The sequence below is a fragment of the Nerophis ophidion genome, linkage group LG26 (genome assembly GCF_033978795.1).
Source record: "Nerophis ophidion isolate RoL-2023_Sa linkage group LG26, RoL_Noph_v1.0, whole genome shotgun sequence".
In the NCBI taxonomy this organism is placed as follows: domain Eukaryota; kingdom Metazoa; phylum Chordata; class Actinopteri; order Syngnathiformes; family Syngnathidae; genus Nerophis; species Nerophis ophidion.
The window spans coordinates 25,173,573-25,195,870 of NC_084636.1; the positions used below are offsets into that span (position 1 = coordinate 25,173,573).

Genomic DNA, 22,298 nt, shown 5'->3' on the forward strand with positions numbered 1-22,298 from the left:
AAATTTTACTGTAAAATTTCATTTTTTTTATTTACAGTAAAAAAAAAGTACATTTAACAGTAAAATTCTGGCAACTGAGCTGCCTTTTTAATTTTTTTATTTTTTTTTAAAACCATAAAAACAACAGTGACAGAGGCTTACACTTGCATTGCATCCGCTGAATGTTGCAAAATAGCCGGGACAACCAAACTCAATATTGCGTTAAATATTTACTCAAGACGAAATATATATATATATATATATATATATATATATATATATATATATATATATATATATATATTTTTTTTTTTCCTGGATACTAAAATACTTTTTATCTTTTTGTAAACAATTGTGTTTTCATGGCAATTGTGTGATCCATAAATTTGACTATAAAATTGCATTTTTTTTTTAAAATTTGCAGTAAAAAAAAACAATATACATTTAAAAGTAATTTTTTGGCAAACCAAGCTGCCCTTTTTTTCTTTTCATAAAAACAGCAGTATGATTTTTCTATTTACAGTAATATACACAACATTGAGGTCAAATTATTGCAACTTACAATATTTTTTTTACATTTTACTTTTTAAATAATACAATAATACAATGCCTAAAGAAATTGTGTGATAATAGTATTCATTGTTAGAAGTGGCCCTCTGAGGCCAAACTTAATTGCGATGTGGCCCTCAGTGAAAACAACTTTGACACCTCTGCTATAAGGTGTTCCTAACATTTAATTTTGTATTCATTTTATGTTTAAAAATAACAAAGAATATAATTCATCTCATAAAATATAGGTTGATTGGCAACACTAAATGGTCCCTAGTGTGTGAATATGAGTGTGAATGTTGTCTATCTGTGTTGGCCCTGTGAAGAGATGGCTACTTGTCCAGGGTGTATGCCGCCTTCCGTCCGATTGTAGCTGATATAGGCACGAGCGCCCCCGCAACCCTGAAGGGAATTAGTGGTAGAAAAATGGAAGGATGGAAAAGAGAATTGCGCAATCCCAACTTCAACCCAATCCCATTTTTACGATACTTAGGATAAAAGTTGACAAAGCAATTGAAAAGACAAATACTTATTAACTATAAGACTGCAAAAGAAAAAGGAAAACCCCCCCAAAAATCACAGGAGTGACGGTATCAATAATAATAAAAGTAGCAAGAGTGACAACATTAAACAATAACAAACCAAATTGATTACAATAATAAAGCACAGTAAATATATACTAGGATTTCACAGTGTTTATGCCAGGATTTTAATGTTAACTAAAAAAAAAAAAGGAACAAACAAAAGGCGCTCTCAGCAGAGGTTCAAAACTTGGCTAAGAAAACAAAACTATCACAAAGGCAAAACCATGGACATAAAACAAAACTTGCAAACTATGGCATGAATAAAGAAAACTTACTTGGAACGAGAAAAAAGCATGAAAAAGAGCAGCATTGATCATCAGCATGAATAACAAAGGTGTGTAGAGGCTGACTGCCTGGCAATTACAGGCTTAAATAGAGGTGACGTGATTAACAACAGGTGCGCGAGTCCAAATGAATCAGGTGCGTGACATGAGGACAGGTGAAAACTAATGGGTTGTCATGGAAACAAAGCAGGGAGTGAAAAAACAGGAACTGACAGAGTGCAAAAACCAAACAGAACATAGCCAGACTAAACATGATCACCAAGACATGACAATTTAACAGTATTGTTTCACAGTAAAATAGTGTAATCAACATTTATTGTAACATTACAAAAAATGACTGTAAAAATTACACTACCCTTAAATTTCACAGCAATTAACTGCTATCTCACAGTAAAATACCCTAATTACAGTCCTCTGTAACATCCCGAAAAATTATTCAAAAGATTATCAATTGTGGGTAATGCGAATCATTATAATAGAGGATTATTAGTACATCTCCTGGGAGTTAAGTCTCTGTCTGTCTTCAAAACCCAGTGTTTCTAACTTTAATCTAGGGTCTTGAACGCACCACAGTTATGTGCAATGAGACGCAAAGGCGAAAATTGTACACAACTTTATATATGTATTGTACTTTTACCTTTGTTCTATCACCTCATTGTTTTATGGGGTTCCATTGACTACGTTGCACACTTTTGTACAGTAAGTGGCGGTATGTTTTTTTTAAGTAATAAACTTTAAAATCATAATTGTGACGATATACAGCGTTGAGTGGTAACTTTATTGCAATTAACTGCGAAGCAAAGCTTTGCAGTTGCAACAAATTGCTGTAAAGATATTCCACAGTGAATTACTGCAAATGTTACTGTGAAAGTAATGCAATTATCAAGAATAATAATAATTATTATCTTTTTTTCTTGGATTACGTGGAAATACTTTTTACCTTTTTCTAAACAATCGTGTTTTTTTATGGCTATTGTGTGATCTATAGTAGCATAATCAATTTGGAACTTTTGTTTTATTTTGAATGTGGTGTGTTTTGTCATTTATCGATGTGTATAGTCCCCTTTGCCTTAATGTTGTACATGTGTCAAAGCATTGGGGCTTTTTAGACCCCAGGAAGAACAGCAGTTCATGAGGATCTAAAGGGGAACTGCACTTTTTGGGGAATTTTGCCTATAGTTCGCAATCATTATGAAATGAGATGAATGGATTTTTTTCTAATGCATAGTAAATATTAAATAAATGTGATCGAAATTCCGCTTACAATAAAGCCTATGGGAGCTGCTCTATTCTGCATATACAAGTTCTTAAAACACTTCCAAACACCTCCTTTGGGGTTTTATATTCACACTGTAAGTATATATCTCATATAGTAACAGGCACATTTATAATAACATTTATTATTTACTTATTTTGATCAGCTTTCCAAAAAGCTTTTTTTTTTTCAACATTACAGACTTTGGCATACTGCAGACTTCATGACAGCCAACAAATACAACATCACTTACTGTACAATGTCTGTTGTCACTAGAATGCCGACTGCTAAGATATTCATATATTCCAATTTAGATGAAGAATGACTCATACAAAGTAAATGAGGGTGGAACTAAAAATCTTTTTGCGTCATTCTCGCCTTTCTCCGGTATAAATGGGCTGTCTAAGTGCGCGAACTTGTCGAAGAACGTCCTCAACCTTCTTGTTGTTTTGATCCGCTTCCCCGATCACATTTTGATTTCAGTTTTTGAGTCCTTTTGTGTTTTCTGTTTGTTTTGGACTCTTCCGTTTCCTAGTTTTGCACTTACTTATTTATGTTGTCTACATGGTTTCTTATATGTTCCACGTGCAACTCTCGGTAGACGTGCACCTGTGTTTTTGATTACTGCCCAGTATTTAAGCCTGCCTTTTCCGTTCACTCGTTCTCTCCTCGTAGTTTGTGTTACACGCAAATTGTGTTCGCACAACTGTGACATCCTTGATCCTCGACTCGGTAATCCCTTACCTTGGTTCCTCTAGCGCCCACGCTCGTAGTTTTGTTTTGCCTTTTGTGCCTTGTGCAATTGTTATGTTATTTCCCTAGCTCCCATGCTAGCGCTTTTGTTTTTTTTCTAGCTCCCATGCTAGTTCTGTTTTTTTTTCCTTTCCTGCCTAGTACCAGTTTTTCTGTTCATAGTCTGTTTTTGAATAAATCTTAATTTCTTACCTTTAAGCTGTGTCCATGCCCGATCTGCATCTTGGGAGAGCGCCACCGGCATCACCATGCCACCCAGACATTACACTTCAACTGTCCAGGTGAGAGGCATGATTTATGATCTACAATAAAGTTTGACAAGCAGGGAAACGAGAAATCAGCTCATCAATTGATAATGTCAACATTGGCACACAAGCTCGTGATCAGGGCGCCGCTAGAAATAGTTTGTCTGCGTTAGAGCTTATAATAACAATATCACTAATACTTGGTTAGTATTCAAATTAGGCCTGGGAAATATATCAATATACTCAATATATCGTGGGTTAGCTGTGATGCTAAAGGTGCGGTGCGGGTGGTAATATGAGAGAGAGAAGGTGCAAATCTCATAACAAATGAAGGAATAATTAATTCCCAAGAAAAACAGCACGGGGTCCAAAGTCTGGCGGTGGTTTGGCTTCAAGCGGGAAGATGTTGAACAATTATGCGGCAAAAGCGTTGTTACAAAAAGTAGCACCACTGCCAATGTAGCATCATTTGAAAAGTCACCCGCTGGAGAATAAGGAAAGCTTGAAACTCCGCATGTTAACATCTCCGTTCGGTGCCACACCAACAAAATGCCGAAGCAACTATTTCCAGATCAACACCGTATGAAAAAAAAACCTGTCACATAGCATTTACCATGAATTGATAAACGTGAACCCCGACTTAAACAAGTTAAAAAACATATTCGGGTGTTACCATTTAGTGGTCAATTGTACGGAATATGTACTCAACTGTGCAATCTACTAATAAAAGTCTCAATCAATCAATAGCAAAATACATATACTATTTGATTTCCTATAAAGCAGCACATTTGTATTTGACACTTATTGAAATATCTTGTGTGACATCATGCACAAAAGTGCACTTTATTTGTTTTAAACTATTGTAGTGGTGTTCTGTACAAAAAGTGCACTTTAATTTAATGTTATTTTGACATGTCATCTTAGTGACATCATGCACAAAAGTGCACTCATAGCTTGTTTTGAAATGTCTCTGACAATCTTGCACTTTCTGTTTTGGAAATGACATGAATGTTTGTGCCACTGCTTAATAACTGTTTAATAAATACAGTTTTGATCAAGTGACTTAGTTGTGATTTCCCTCTCTGCAAGAAAGTTTAAAATGAGCACATATTAATGAATATGAACAAGAATGTTTTAATGTAGACACATAAATTCATCATACTGCTGTGATTATATGCATCAAGTTTTTATTCACGGCTAAGGGAAAATATTGAGATACATATCGTGTATCGTGACATGGCCTAAAAATATCGAGATATTAATAAAAGGCCCTAGTTCAAATCACCAAATATAAATGTAGTATTTTTTGGCACTTTTTGGATGTTTTTTTTTCAAATTGGGTTTCATGGACGCACCTGAGACAAGCCTGAACGCCGAACAAATTCCTTGGGCAGAGGAGCAATTTTATTCAATAAAATTAGTAATGGTAAAAAAATATAGACATTTAGAAAAAATGTCCTGTTAAACCACTGATAGTCTACAGCCGGTCGTGTTATTGTTCTGCCTTTTGTTTCCGCAGCTATTGACTCTGTTACGAGAAATAAAGGGGGTCATATTATGATGGCCTTGTTCTACATTTAAAACACTTCCTTGTGGTCGACAAAAGATGTAATGGTGGGTCTATGGTCAACATTTTGCATGGATTATGTTTCACGTACAATCTTCTAGCGCAGGGGTGCCCATTACGTCGATCGCGATCGACTGGTCGATCTCGGAGGGTGTGTCAGTCGATCTCAAGCCAGGCATTAAAAAATATACATAAAAATGAGCAATCATCAATCATACCAAGACTTCACTTTCGTCAGTTGTTTGACATTCTCGGCACCCGAGGATCTTGTGAGATGATGCTGGCTGCTGCAAGCTCATATTTAAGAAAAAAATCACTAACAGGGCGGACGCAGAGAAACACATTTTATTTCTAGAGACTCCGTACCTACTGTCAAAACTCTAAAGACCGACTGCACAGTTCCTGTCTTCACCATAAAAGACCTGTTTCATCTTGCCTGTGCTAACAAAATAAGAGTCTCAGAAAGCTAGCGTGCACAAGCTAGCAAGCTACGGAGTTTGATGCCAATGTATTTCTCCCCCGCCCTCAGCGACCGCTTTCTCACTTGCTTGCCCACCCGCACACTCACTGACGTCACTCACCTGCTGCCAGACATTAAAGGGCCACACACATATGCTACTCTCATAACAAAGTGTTTAAAAACGAGTATGCAAGTTGGACAAATGAGATGCCAAATCCAACCACTTTCATGTGGTATTGGACAGAAAGGAGGACTTTTTTTCCCCTCCATTTGAAAATGCGGACGTTATCAGCACCACTGTCTAATTCCAATCAATGCAAGTCATCAGATTCAAATACACCAACTTATATTCTTGTCTTCATGAAAGAAAGGAATCTATGTGTGTTAAACATGCTTGTATTATCATTAAACACCATTAACTTGTTAACAAAAATGTCTCTTTCATAAATAAATAAATATAAATTATAAATAGGAATGAGGTAGATCTCCTCGACTTGGTCAATTGAAAAGTAGCTCGCCTGCAGAAAAAGTGTGAGCGCCCCTGTACTAGCGGCTTTCTAACCAGCTCTTCAGGATGCGCCGTTTTATGGGTGGTCTTATTCACGTGCCTCCATTTCAACTGCATCTCCTCTCCGCCAAACCATGTTGTAGTTTTTAAGGCTTCCACATAGAGAGGGGACAATACGCAGAAAAGCAGTCAGTATCTGGTGCGACCAACATTTGCCTCACGCAGTGCAACACATCTCCTTTGCATAAAATTGATCTGGTTGTTGATTGTGGACTGTGGAATGTTGGTCCTCTCCTCACAAATGGCTGTGCCAAGTTGCTGGATATTGACAGGAACTGGAACACGTTGTACGTATCCACCGATCCACAGCATCCCAAACATGCTCAGTGGGTGACACGTCCGGTGAGTATGCTGGCCATGCAAAAACTGGGATGTTTTCAACTTACAGATTCCTGCAACATGGGGCCGTGCATTGTCATGCTGCAGCATGAGGTGATGGTCTCGGGTCAATGGCACAACAATGGGCCTCAGGATCTCGTCCTGGTATCTCTGTGCGTTCAAAATGCCATCAATAAAATGCACTTGCGTTTGTTGTCCATAACATACGCCTGCCCACACCATAACCTCACCCCCACCATCGACCACTACATTCACGTGACATCAGCAAATTGCTCTCCCACATCTGCCATCTGCCCTGAACAGTGGAAACCAAAATTCATCCGTGAACGTGCCAGATGCCTTAGAATGTGAGCATTTGCCCACTCAATTTGCTTACGACGACAAACTGCAGTCAGGTGGATACCCCGATGAAGATATCCATGAAAATGAGCTTCCCTGAGACAATTTCTCACAGTTTGTGAATTATTTATTTATGTAAACCATTTGCAATTGCAACAGCTGTCTGGATGGCTGGTCTCAGATGACCATGGGAAGTGCACCTGTTGGATGTGGAGGTCCAGGGCTGGTGTGGTTACACAAGGTCTGCGGTTTTGAGGCCGGTTGGATGTACTGCCAAATTATCTGAAATGCCTTTGGAGACGGCTTATGGTAGAGAAATGAAAATTAAATCCACGGGCAAGAACTCTGGTGGACATTTCTGCAGTCGGCATGCAGGAATGTCCCTAAAAACCTGCGAAATCTGTGTCATTGTGCTGTGTGATAAAACAGAGTGGCCATTTGTTGCGGGCAGCCTAAGGCACACCTGTGCAATAATCACCTGTGAGATGGAATGGATTATCTTGGCAAAGAAGAAATGCTAATTAACACAGATTCAGACAAATTTGTGAACAATATTTGAGAAGAATAGGTATTTTGTGTATATATTAAAAGTTTCAAAACCTTGAGTTCAACTCATGAAAAATTGGAACAAAAACAAAAGCGTGAAGTTTACATTTTTCTTAAGTCTATGTAAGTTTTGGTGCTTTTTATGCAAAACTTCAGTACAGAAAAAAAGACCCGGGAAAAGCGGCCCCGCATTGACAAATGGATACATTAAGTCATTGACAAAATGTATTTGTATTGTTTATTAGAACTTGTCATATTCTTGTTTTTTTCCACCCTAAACATTTATTAGGGGTGTTTAAAAAAAATTGTATTTCATATAAATCGTGATACTTAATCGATTAAAAAAATAAATAAAAATCAATTAAAATAAAATTAAATACAAATACAATACAAGCCTGTTTTGCAGGTTTCTCTGCTCTTCAGGGAATTTAGTTATTTTGTCGGGATTTAATAATTTCAAATGAATTTAAAATCCACCGAAGAGCAGAAAAACAGGCTTGTAGGGATGAAATAGCCTATGTGATTATATATATATATATATATATATATATATATATATCTGTATATATATACTTAAATCTGTCCTGTCTAGCCACTCAGGTAAATTCTATTGTCCATTGTATGGACATTTTTGTTAAGTCTATGTAAGTTTTGGTGCTTTTTATGCAAAACTTCAGTACAGAAAAAAAGACCCGGGAAAAGCGGCCCCGCATTGACAAATGCATACGTTAAGTCATTGACAAAATGTATTTGTATTGTTTATTAGAGCTTGTCATATGCTTGTTTTTTCCCACCCTAAACATTTATTAGGGGTGTTTAAAAAAAATGGTATTTCAGATAAATCGTGATACTTAATCGATTAAAAAAAAAAAATCAATTAAAATAAAATTAAATACAAATACAATACACGCCTGTTTCGCAGGTTTCTCTGCTCTTTAGGGAATTTTGCTATTTTGTTGATTTCTTTTGGATTTAATTATTTTAAATGTATTTAAATTCCACCGAAGAGCAGAGAAACAGGCTTGTAGGGATGAAATAGCCTATGTGATTATATATATATACATACATACACCAAAGACATGCACCTGGGGATAGGTTGATTGGCAACACTAAATTGGCCCTAGTGTGTGAATGTGAGTGTGAATGTTGTCTGTCTATCTGTGTTGGCCCTGCGATGAGGTGGCGACTTGTCCAGGGTGTACCCTGCCTTCCGCCCGATTGTAGCTGAGATAGGCGCCAGCGCCCCCCGCGACCCCGAAAGGGAATAAGCGGTAGAAAATGGATGGATGGATATATATGTATATGTGTGTACTTAAATCTGTCCTGTCCAGCCACTCAGGTAAATTCTATTGTCGATTGTATGTATTGTTGATGATATCCGCTGTACAGATTTACTTTAGAAAAGAGAAGTGTGTGATACTTCTCTTGTTGACTTATTTACATTTCACTTTGATAAATGTTTGGGAAGCATTTCATTGAAAAAAAACTGATTTCTTTTAGTAATATAGAAATTAATCAGAGCTGTTTATCTATTTTATGAAGAAATGTAGTTTATCATAGAACTGGCATTATTAAAAAAGTGCAGATCGTGAATCGAGAATCGATTCCGAATCAAATTGTTACCCCCAAGAATCAAATCGAAATTAATTGTGCGGTGGCCAAAGATGCACAGTCGGAATAATTAATAGTAATGAACTTTGACCTTGTGTCATGCCAACCTTCTTTGGATTCCACCTCCATATATATATATATATATATATATATATATATATATATACATATATATATATTTATATACCATTCTGAGTGTTGCCATGGTGATGCATCTCCGGCCAGTGACCCCAGTGGCTGACCTCTGACATTTAGGCTATGGCCGAAGGGTGGAGGGGGGCGGGGGGAGGGCACAAAAGGTCAGCGATGGCCGGAGGGGGACACGAGCACTTCCAGGATTGGCACTCTGACATGTTTGCTGCCCCCCTTTTTTGGCCGTGCAGACCCCCGCCACTCCTTCATTTGCATTTGACCATCAGCTGGAGGAAATTCTTCTGACTGTGTCGCACATTTCGCATGCAGTGTGTGTGTGTGTGTGTGTGTGTGTGTGTGTGTGTGTGTGCCTCGCTCACAGGCAAAGCTCAATATTAAATTTGCATTCACCGCTACTGCTGCTGCTGCAAGTTCTTCTGGGTAAACTGCGGTGATCTCCGGCAGGCTAACGTTTGCTACGGTGATGATTACGATAGCGGTCATAATGATCATCGCTATTCCCATTGGCTATCTCCTATGCAGGGATATTTATAGTTCTATATGATTCTGTGCTTACTCCTCACAGGGAATAATTACAGAATGGTGTGTACTAAAAAGTCATGTGACCTCCGCCTCCTGCCTACCCAAATAATTTATCCCCCCTCGGCTGATAGCTCGTCAATATCAATTTATTAATTTAACAGTTGTGGACTGATAAAAGGGTAGTGTGCGGTAGTTAGCTTGCCGAAGGATGAATTTTACAGTGTGTGTAAGTGTGTGTGTGTGTGTGTGTGTGTGTGTGATGAAGGAGAAAGCAGAGGACAAAGCATGAAAGAAAGAGAGTGAAGAAAAGGCAGTGATCAATTGGAACACGGAGGTATTCTTCGTGCAAAAATGGGCGACCATCGCTCACATTGCAAGGCTATTGAATGCAGGGGTTATTAAAATTAATAGACTTATTATCACCGTATTAAAAATAAAGATTGAAGACGAAGCCTTTCGAGGTATTGATATTCAAATGCTTCCACGCTGCCGGTATTTTTTTTTCCTTCCCTCCTGTCTTTTGGCTTAATTTTGCTGCAGGGTTAAAAACAAAAGCATTTAGAGCAGGGGTGTCAAACTCGTTTTAGATCGGAAAAATCTACTCCTAAGTGGGGCGGACTGGTAAAATCACAGCACGATAATTTAAAGGCCAACTGAAACCCACTACTACGCAGTCTGATAGTTTATATATCAATGATGAAATATTAACAATACGGCCTTTTTAGTTTACTAAATTGCAATTTTAAATTTCCCGGGAGTTTCTTGTTGAAAACGTTGTGGAATTATGACGTGTACGCGTGACGTCACTGACTGTCAGGAAATATTAGCGCTGCGCACACACACAGCTAAAAGTCGTCTGCTTTAACCGCATAATTACACAGTATTTTCGACATCTGTGTTGCTGAATCTTTTGCAATTTGTTCATTTAATAAAGAAGAATGCTGTTGGTGGAAAGCGGGGGATTCCAGCTTTCTTTAGCACCTAGACCCAGCCGGTGTTTCTTTGTTTGTTGTGAAAGCAGAGCGGTCAAGCGAACATGTTTTCTCTACGTCACCCAGCATGTTTTTGGATGGGAAAATTGTGATATATATCTTACCGAAGACATCCGTGGATCATTCGTCGTTCTGCAGCAGCTGTGAGCTTGGCTCCTCGGCTTCTCTCTGAGACCGCAGCCATCCGACCTCGAGGTATGTCTTTACAATATTTACTTTACAATCTTTAAAATCTCACTAAAACACTATTAAAACAATAAGCAGATAAGGAATCTTCAAGAATTATCCCAGTAAATGTGTCTAATTACATCTGAAACGCTCACACTGCCGTCGACCAGAGCTGTCGCTTTTTTATTTTTTTATTTTTTTTCTATTCCGTCACTATCAATATCCTAATTCAGTAATCTTTCATCCTCGCTCAAATTAATACTCGTGACGTCACGCGCACATACTTCCGGTAAAGGCAAGGCTTTTCTATTAGCAACCAAAAGTTGCGAATTTTATCATCGATGTTCTCTTCTAAATCCTTTCAGCAAAAATATGGCAATATCGCGAAATGATCAAGTATGAAATATAGAATGGACCTGCTATCCCCGTTTGAATAAGAAAATCTCATTTCTGTAGGCCTTTAAAAATAAAGCCAACTTCAGATTGTTTTCTTTGTTTAAAAATAGAAGAAACACATTCTGAAATTGTACAAATCATGTTTTTTTTTTTTTTTACACTTACACGTTGCGATTAATAGTATTGTATTTCTGTCGTTATTTATACTTTCTGAATAAATAATGTCGACTCATTCATTCATTTTCAATCAATCAAGATAAAAAAATAATATCAAAAACAAATTAAAGGATGTTATCTAACCTGTGTTGGCCGTGCGATGAGGTAGGGACTTGTCCAGGGTGTACACCGCCTTCCGCCCGAATGCAGCTGAGATAGGCCCCGGTACCCCAAAAGGGACAAGCAGTAGAAAATGGATAGATGGATGGATATTTATGTAGTTTGCTCATTTTCCTCAACTTTTTTTTACACATGTAGCATCATATACAAAGATAAAAATAATTGCTATTGCGACATCTAGTGGACACATTTAGAACAGCAGTTTCTTTCATTCAAAAATTTCTGGTAATTTTTATACTTAGCAAACTCATCCTACGGGCCGGATAAAACCTGTTCGCGGGCCTGATCCGGCCGTACGTTTGACACCCCTGATTTAGTGTTGCGGATATGAGCTGAAAACAAAAGGACATAAATGAGACCCTCTTGTGCGCGACCCCTCCTTGACCTCCTTTGCATGGTGATCCCCTCTAAGGGGGGTCATGAATATACATCTGGCACCAACGCAGCACACGTGTATATCAAGCAGCGCCAAACAGCCAACCTATTCCCACAGCCATTACATAACATCCCTGAAGGAGGCTAAAAGGTATTTTAACAAGGCCCACTGCTCTGTGACCCTTGACCCCCCCCCCCTTCTCATTTGACCCCGGTGGCACTTACACTAAAGCGCGCGGTGACAGCGGCGGATCTTGTTCACCTCGGACTTCGAAAGACAAATAAAGGGGTACATAAACACAGTCGGATGTTGATCAGCTTTTAATACACTATATTGCCAAAAGTATTTGGCCACCTGCCTTGACTCATATGAACTTGAAGTGCCATCCCATTCCTAACTCATAGGGTTCAATATGACGTCTGTCCACTTTTACAGCTATTACGTCAACTCTTCTAGGAAGGCTGTCCACAAGGTTGCGAAGTGTGTTTATTAGGAATTTTCCACCATTCTTCCAAAAAGTGCATTGGTGAGGTCACACACTGATGTTGGTCGAGAAGGCCTGGCTCTCAGTCTCCGTTTGAATTCATCCCAAAGGTGTTTTACCAGGTTCAAGTCAGGACTCTGTGCAGGCCAGTCAAGTCCATCCACATTAGACTCTGTCATCCATGTATTTATGGACCTTGCTTTGTGCACTGGTGCACAGTCATGTTGGAAGAGGGAGGGGCCTGCTCCAAACTGTTCCCACAAGCTTGGGAGCATACAATTGTCCAAAATGTTTTGGTATCCTGGAGCATTCAAAGTGCCTTTCAGGGGAACTAAGGGGCCAAGCACAACTCCTGAAAAAAAACAACCCTGTCATGACCCGTTACCCGGGTCATGGCATGATTTATGTTTGGTAGTTTTTCTGTGTTGGTCTGTTTCCTAGGTGCACCCTCTTTCCCTGTTTACTGTCGGTTTCCATGGGCACTAATTCTCCTCACCTGTCTTAGTTTTGCAATTAGTGTTCCCACCAGGTGTTTTGGTTCATCACCTCCCTTCATAGTGTGCTGTCACCCAGCAATAGTTGCTGGGTCAATGTTTGCTGAAGGCAACATTTACGTTCTCCTGTTTCTTCTCCTTGCAATAGTAAGTTTGTATAGACTAGCATTGCTCGCGTTTTCACCTTCGGTGACATTTTGGTTTTGCGCCCTCGAAGACCTAACAGATTGACCCAGCAACTATTGCTGGGTGACAGCACACTATAAAGGGAGATGATGAACCAAAACACCTGGTGGGAACACTAATTGCAAAACTAAGACAGGTGAGGAGAATTTAGTGCCCATGAAAACCGACAGTAAACAGGGAAAGAGGGTGCACCTAGGAAACAGACTAACACAGAAAAACTACCAAAACATGCCATGACTTGGGTAACGGGTCATGACAAACCCCACACCATAATTCCTCCTCCACTAAATTTCACACTTGACACAATGCAGTCCGAAATGTACCGTTTTCCCGGCAACCTCTGAACCCAGACTCGTCCGTCAGATTGCCAGATGGAAAAGCGTGATTCATCACTCCAGAGAACCCGTCTCCACTGCTCTAGAGTCCAGTGGTGATGTGTTTTACACCACTGCATTGAACTTGGTGATTTAGGGCTTGGATTCAGCTGCACTGCCATGGAAACACATTCCATGAAGCTCTCTGCGTACTGTACGTGGGCTAATTGGTAGGTCACAGAAAGTCGGCGACCTCTTTGCACTGTGCGCTTCAGCATCCGCTGACCCCTCTCTGTCAGTTTATGTGGCCTACCCCTTGGTGGCTGAGTTGCTGGTGTTCCAAAACTCTTTACTTTTCTTATAATAAAGCGGACAGTTGACTTTGGAATATTTAAGAGCGAGGAAATTTCACGACTGGATCTGTTGCACAGAAGGCATCCTATGACAGTTCGATGCTGGAAATCACTAAGAGCGGCCCATTTATTCACAAATGTTTGTAGAAACAGTCTCCATGTGCTTGATTTTACACACCTGTGGCCGGGCCAAGGGATTAGGACACCTGATTCTGATCATTTGGATGAGTGGCCGGATACTTTTGGCAATGTAGTGTATGTTCAAATGTTCCTCATGGAAACAATGAAAGCATAAAGGATCTGTTCCAGAGTCAAACCTCCCTTATAAGCAGAGGTGGGTAGAGTAGCCCGAAATTGTACTCAAGTAAGAGTACTGTTACTTTAGAGATTTATTACACAAGTAAAAGTAAGGAGTAGTCACCCAAATATTTACTTGAGTAAAAGTAAAAAGTATGTTGCGAAAAAACTACTCAAGTACTGAGTAACTGATGAGTAACCTGTTCGTTTAATGATTCCAGCAACAAATAATGCACAAAAACATAAAAATAGCAACGAGCAAATTCAGAGCCAGGAATATCTCTTAAGCAAATAAAACAATAATATATATCAAATAATACTACATCAAAATAAAATAAAAATTAAGGCACATTGAGCCACAATAACTTAACAGCACCATAGGCTCAGTAGGCATTGATTGATTGATTGATTGATTAAAAGTTGTATTAGTAGATTGTACAGTACAGTAAAAATTCCGTACAATTGACCACTAAATGGTAACACCCCAATAAGATTTATAAAGTTAATCAATTACTTAATAAATGACCAAGTCGAGTGGATCTACCTCATATATACATACACACACATATCATATACATACACACACATATAAAATATATATATATATATACATATATATATATACATACATACATTTATATATACAGTATATAATTTATATTATTTTGCCGTTTTTGTTGACATGTTAAAGGTGTTTTAATGAATATACATGCATGTTTAACATATAGATTCCTATCTTTCATGAAGACAAGAATATAAGTTGGTTTATTACCTGATTCTGATGACTTGCATTGATTGGAATCAGACAGTATAGTGCTGATAACGTCCGCATTTTCAAATGCAGGAGAAAAAAAAGTTCCTCCTTCCTGTTTAATACCACAGGAAAGTCGTTGGTTTTTGGCATCTTATTTGTCCAGCTTCCATATTCGTTTTTATACACTTTACAAAAAATCCATTGACGACAAACTCCGTAGTTTGCTAGTTTGTTTGCGCTGGCTTTCGGAGACTCTTATTTTGTTAGCGCAGGCGCGATGGAGCGGCGCTTTTATTGTGAAGACAGGAAATGTGCGATTAGTCTTTAGGCTTTTGACGGGAAGTACGGTTGAAATAAAAAGTGTCTTTTGTCCTTTACACTTTTGATTGGTTGATTGAAACTTTTATTAGTAGATTGCACAGTACAGTACATATTCCGTACAATTGACCACTAAATGGTAACACCCCAATAAGCTTTTCAATTTTTTTAAGTCGGGTCATGTGACCGCCTGGCTCTGTTTGATTGGTCCAACGTCACCAGTGACTGCATGGGATTGGTGAAACGCAGTCATGCGTAGATTCTACTTTGAAAAAACAAAACAAACATTAATAGATCGATTAAAAAAGTAGCGAGTAGCGTGCTGAATGTAGATAAATGGAACGGAGTAAAAGTAGCGTTTCTTCTCTATAAATATACTCAAGTAAAAGTAAAAGTATGTTGCATAAAAACTACTCTTAGAAGTACAATGTATCCCAAAAGTTACTCAAGTAGATGTAACGGAGTAAATGTAGCGCGTTACTACCCACCTCTGCTTATAAGTAACATGTTAAAGTCTTTAACAGGCATCTTTCATGACTATCGGTTTGGTGTCGTAGTCTTCCTGTTAAGCGTTTGTTTCCGCTTTCAGCGTTCTTTCCTCTCGTTTACTTCTTGGGAGCGATGATTCCTCACACCTGTCCCTAATTGCAATCAGGTGCGGTCCTTAGCCAGCACCGCATGCCAGGTGGAGCTAGTCTGTGTTCTGATTACAGTGCGTGTGTTCTTGCTGCTTCGAGCCTTTTGTTTCTGCAGTTAAAGATTCCGTTACGAGAATTTAATGGTCAAATCCTGATCTTTTTTCCTACATTTAAAACACTTGCTTGTGGTCTACAAAACATGTAATGGTGGTTCTTTGGTCAAAATTTTGCATAGATTATGTCAGGATGTGCTGTTTTGTAGGCGGTCTTATTGACGTTCCTCCACTTCAACATCGTCGCCATGTAGTTTTTAGCACTTCAATAGCAACTTTTATGACAGCTATAAGTTTGAACTATACGCTACTTTGTATTAGAAATGGCAACAGTGAAGGATGAGTGTACAAATCCCAAAACCAGTGAAGTTGGCATGTTGTGTAATTCGTAACTAAAAAGAGAATACAATGATTTGCAAATCCTTTTCAACCTATATTTAATTGAAATGACAGCAAATACAAGTTATTCAACGTTCGAACTGAGAAACTTTTTGCAAATATTTGCTCATATGGAATGTTTAAAAAAAGCTGGCACAAGTGGCAAAAAAGACTGAGAAAGTTGAGGAATGCTCATCAAACACTTATTTGGAACATCCCACAAGTGAACGGGCTAATTGGGAACAGGTGGGTGCCATGTACACTTGCCAAACCTCCCGGATTTTCTGGGAGACTCACGAAATTCAGCGCCTGTCCCGAAAACCTCCCGGAACAAATTTTCTCCCGAAAATCTCCCGAAATTCACCTGAGTGACCTGTATAAAGAGCGTGTCTGCCCAATGACGTTATAACTGTAGAATGATCGAGGGCGAGTTCTTGGTTTCTTATGTGGGTTTATTGTTAGGCAGTTTCATTAACGTCCTCCCAGTGTGGCAACAGCACACAACAACAGCAGTCCGTTTTCGTCTACCGTAAAGCAGTTCGTCTGCCGTAAACAGCAATGCTGTGACTCTCTTAAACAGGACAATACTGCCAGCTACTGTACATGCATATGGTTAGAAAACACGGATGGACAATTCAACCCTTAACTCAACAATGAGTAGATGAGTGTTTTGTGTGTGTAAATGTGTAAATAAATGAACACTGAAAGTCAAGTATTTCTTTATATATATGAAATACTTGACTTGGTGAATCTAGCGGTAAATATAGAATAGAATAGAATTTATTTTATTGATCCCTGGGGGAAATTCAGCACCACAGTTCGCTCACAATAAACAATGATAATAATAAATAATATAATATATATAGTATATTATATATAATATATATGAATAATATAAATATACTCCTCCCCTTTTAACCGCGCCCAAACCACGCCCCGCACCCCCAAACACGCCCCCTTCCCCACCCCCGACCACGCCTGCCACCCCCCACCTTCCGAAATCGGAGGTCTCAAGGTTGGCAAGTATGGTGCCATTGTTGGGTGTAAAAGCAGCTTCCATGAAATGCTCTATCATTCACAAACAAGGATGGGGCGAAGGTCAAATGAGTGAGCAAATTGTTTCAGAACAACACTCCTCAACCAGCTATTGCAAGAAATTTAGGGATTTCAGCATTTATGGTACGTAATATCATCAAAAAGTTTCAGAGAATCTGGAGAAATAACTGCATGTACGTAAGCAGCAATGTTGAAAACCAACATTGAATACCCGTAAACTTTCGATCCCTTAGGCATTACTGCGTCAAAAAACAACATTAGTGTTTCAAGGATATCACCACATGGGCTCAAGAACACTTCAGAAAACCAAAGTCAGTAACTACAGTTTGTCGCTACACCTGTGAGTGCAATCAAAACTCTACTATACAAAGCAAAAGCCATTTATCAACAACACCCAGAAACGCCACCGGCTTTGCTGGGCCCAAACTGATCTAAGATGGACTGACACAAAGTGGAAAAGTGTTCTGCGGTCGGAGAGTCCACATTTCAAATTGTTTTTGGAAACTGTGGACATCATGTCCTCTGGACCAAAGAGGAAAAGAACCATCCAGATAGTTATAGGCACAAAGTTGAAAAGCCAGCATCTGTGATGGTATGGGGGTGTATTAGTGCCCAAGGCATGGGTAACTTACACATCTGTGAAGGTACCATTAATGCTGAAAGATACATACAGGTTTTGGAGCAACATATGTTGTCATCCAAGCAATGTTATCATGGACGCCCCTGCTTATTTCAGCAAAACAATGCCAAGCCACGTGTTACAACAGCATGGCTTCATAGTAAAAGAGTGCGGGTACCAGACTGGCCTGCCTGTAGTCCAGACCTGTCTTCCATCGAAAATGTCTGGCGCGTATTGAAGCCTAAAATACCACATCAGAGACCGGGCCCGGACTGTTGAACAACTTAAGCTGTACATCAAGCAAGAACGGGAAATAATTCCACCTGAAAAGCTTCAATAATTGGTGTCTTCAGTTCCCAAACGTTTACTGATTGTTGTTAAAAGGAAAGGCCCCTGTGTCAACTTTTTCTTGCAATGTTTTGCTGCCATAAATTCCAAGGTAATTATTTGCAAAAACAAAAAAAAAACATTTCTCAGTTTGAACATTAAATATCTTCTCTTTGCAGTCTATTCAACTGAATATAAGTTGAAAAGGATTTGCAAATCATTGTATTCTCTTTTTATTTACGTGCAAACTTCACTGGTTTTAGGGTTTGTAATTTCAATGAGACGGTAATTTGAGAAACACCTGTTTTGAGTCGAGAACTCTGTCACAGATCCCGAGGTACTAGTGTAATTCTAAAATTGAGTAACAGTCTCTGCTATAAGTCTAAAAACACAATAACTCAATACAATTAATGTATTTCTATATTATAGGTCAAAAGCCCTGGAAGTTTTTTTTCCCTTTTTTTTTTTTCATGAACTCAACATAAAAAACACAAGATACACTTACAATTAGTGCACCAACCTAAAAAAACCTCCCTCCCCTACTTACACTCATTCACACAAAAGGGTTGTTTCTTTCAGTTATTAATGTTGTGCTTCCTCCATTATTTAACAATACAGTCTGCAAGGGATACAGTCTGTGAAGCACACATCATTTTCATAAATTACTAATTTCTATGTAGCTGTTTTATATTGTTTTCGTTAATTTTTTATTCAACATTTTTTTATTTATTCATTTATCTTATTTTATTTTATTTTTTTTAAACTTTTTTTCACCAGACCAGGTTATCAATGAAATTAGATTGTTTAAAGCAGGGGTCCCCAAACTTTTTGACTGGGGGGTCCGCATTGGGTTAAAACAATTTGGCTGGTGGCCGGGCTGTATATATATATATATATATATATATATATATATATATATATATATATATATATATATATATATATATATATATATATGCGCACAAGCAGACACAAGTCTCCAAATCTCCAAAACGTTAACCACCATGTTGCTACAATAAAAAACAAACAAAGGAAAATATAAAAAGTGGTACTGTTTTATAGTATATATATATATATATATATATATATATATATACACATATATATACACACATATATATATATATACATATATACTAACATATATATATACATATATATACATATATATATATATATATATATATATATATTTATGTATGTGTGTGTGTGTGTGTGTGTGTGTGTGTGTGTGTGTGTGTGTGTATGTGTGTGTGTGTGTGTGTGTGTGTCTGTGTGTGTGTGTGTGTGTGTGTGGGAAAAATCACAAAACTATTTCATCTCTACAGAACTGTTTCATGAGGGGTTCCCTCAATCATCAGGATCCTGATGATTGAGGGAACCCCTCATGAAACAGTTCTGTAGAGATGAAGTAGTCTTGTGATTTTTCCCACACATACATATTGCGCTCTACCACGGTATCTTTGGTCAGTGGTAATAAAAGATGCAACCTATGCTTAAAAGAGAAACTGTTTATTATATATCATCCAGATCTATCATCCCTCAACAAGCGCAGTGAAATCATTTCAACATGCCGCCACAGACGGAAACACTTCCTAGGTAACACATGAGCCAATCACCACACCCTACGCCTGCTTGTACCCACCCACTCTGTGCTTTATATAAACCATTGTATGTGAATGCTTCCATTAAAATCTCCTGATGATTGAGGGAAACCCTCATGAAACAGATCTGTAGAGATGAAGTAGTCTTGTGATTTTTTCCCCACACCTACATATATATATATATATATATATATATATGTGTGTGTATATATATATATATATATATATTCCTCGCGCACTAATTGACTGAAAGAGCTCGTACTTTCCGCTGATGATGTCAAGTTATCGATGGGAAAGTGCATTTTTCGACAATATGATTTGCCTGAGTGGCTAGGAGAGACAAATAGATTAGAAAGGACATATTTAAGAAAAACATTTAATTATTTAATTTTTTTTAACTTGGAATTTCCCGCCGGCCGGATTTTGGACGCTGGTGGGCCGTATCCGGCCCCCGCGCTGTAGTTTGGGGTTTAAAGGGTTCTTAAAACCAGGTCCAGTTCAAATTAAGTCCAGGTCGGGCTCAGCAACACACACTTTCATTTATATACACTCCAAATTAGGGAACACAACAGATTCCATTTAATCTTTTCTACATAAAAATTGATGTACAGTCCAGATTGAGGTTGGCGTTGGCGTTAACCCCAAAATATTTTTGGGAATTATTTAAGTTAATAGTAATAATATTAGAAAATCCCCCCTTTTAATCTATTGTTTTTATTACTTATATATGATACAGGTAAATTCCTGTCACACTTTTTTTTTTATGAATCCTCCTTTAAAGCTACATAGAGGTAACCACCACGATATAACAATGCAATAAACACCCCTTCCTCTTTGTGCGTGGCCGCGTCCCCTCACGCGGCCGATGAGCGTGTCGTAAAGGACGCTCCTGGGGGGCCGCGTCGGGGAGTTGCAGGGCACGGCACGTGTCAATAGGAGTGGAGTGTGTGAGCGTGAGAGATGATAGACGGAGGTTAAGAGGTGTCAACACGACAAGAGTGAAGGGCTCGAGGACTCTTCAGCCGAGCCCGCCTTGACACCCTGGCGCTCTCCTCAACCTCCCCTCTGATTAACCACTCTAAAGACGCCATTGAGACGCCGACACTTCACACGGGGAAAACCTTACGAACACACACACATACACACTCTATGAGGCGGTGGTCTCTGAAAGGGTCTGGCAGCCAGGAATGGATTTGTCACACCTCCGATGTGGCGTATAGGCTCAGGCAAGTGGAAGGCCCAACAGTGCCATCCCACAGGGCTTTGCACCTGTCAGCTGGTGTAACGCAACATGCTAACAGCACAACACACACCACGTACAGTACAGTACAGTACAGTACAGTACAGAACAGTGTCAGGCTTTCTGCATGAGCTGTTGCACAATCCTTACTTGGATAGATGCTGTCAGATAATTCCACGGCCCCTAATATCGTCAAAAGGTTCAGAGAATCTGGAGAAATCACTGCAGGTAAGCAGCAAGGCTGAAAACCAACATTGAGTGCCCGTAAACTTTCGAGCCCTAGGGCGGTACTGCGTCAAAAATCGACATTAGCGCTTAAAGGATATCACCACATGGGCTCAGGAATGCTTCAGAAAATCACTGTCAGTAACTACAGTTTGTCGCTACATGAGTGCAACTAAAACTCTGTTATGCAGAGCGAAAGCCATTTATCAACAACACCCAGAAACGCCGCCGGCTTTGCTGGGCCCAAGCTGATCTAAGATGGACTGACGGAAAAGTGGAAAAGTGTTCTGTGGTCAGACAAGTCCACATTTTAAATTGTTTTTGGAAACTGTGGACGTTGTGTCTTCCGGACCAAAGAAGAAAAGAACCATTTGGACTGTTATACCGTATTGCCGCTGGGGCGCTAATTAATTTGAAAAACTCTTCTCACTCCTGCGCATACCAAAGGCATGTGGTAAAAGTAAGCATATGCTAATTATTTTAAAACCACTTCTCACTCCAGCACTTACCAAAGGCATGCAGTAAAAAATTTAGTGTGATGTAAGCTTGGACATTAAATCCTACTGAATAGCTGTTAATCTTCTTCCCTTTATGCAATTTCAAATTACCGGTATTGAAATCAGCCTCCTCCATTTTGAAAATGATGACAGGGGAAGTGTCACTCGTGATGTCACGAGTTTGACCAGGTGGTAATACTAAGCATGCGCTAATTATTTCGCAAAGCGAGTTTGACCGAGCAGTAATTACTATAAGCCCTGCGGCAATTCAAGGAAATATGGTAAGTGCAAATTCAAAAACCAGCATCTGTGATGGTATGGGGGTGTATTAGTGCCCATGGCGGGGCGGTATAGCTCGGTTGGTAGAGTGGGCGTGCCAGCAATTTGAGGGTTGCAGGTTCGATTCCCGCTTCCGCCATCCTAGTCACTGCTGTTGTGT

General features: G+C 39.0%; 1 long non-coding RNA gene across 2 annotated transcripts in view; it reads right to left on the reverse strand.

The window, feature by feature from the left end:
* The window catches only part of LOC133543637 (uncharacterized), a 211,723-nt gene that overhangs the window by 17,935 nt on the left and 171,490 nt on the right, over positions 1-22,298 (reverse strand). For both annotated transcript variants that reach the window (XR_009804434.1, XR_009804435.1), the window contains exon 3: positions 3,597-3,706. This is a non-coding gene — a long non-coding RNA (uncharacterized LOC133543637). The remainder of the gene's footprint in view (positions 1-3,596; positions 3,707-22,298) is intronic.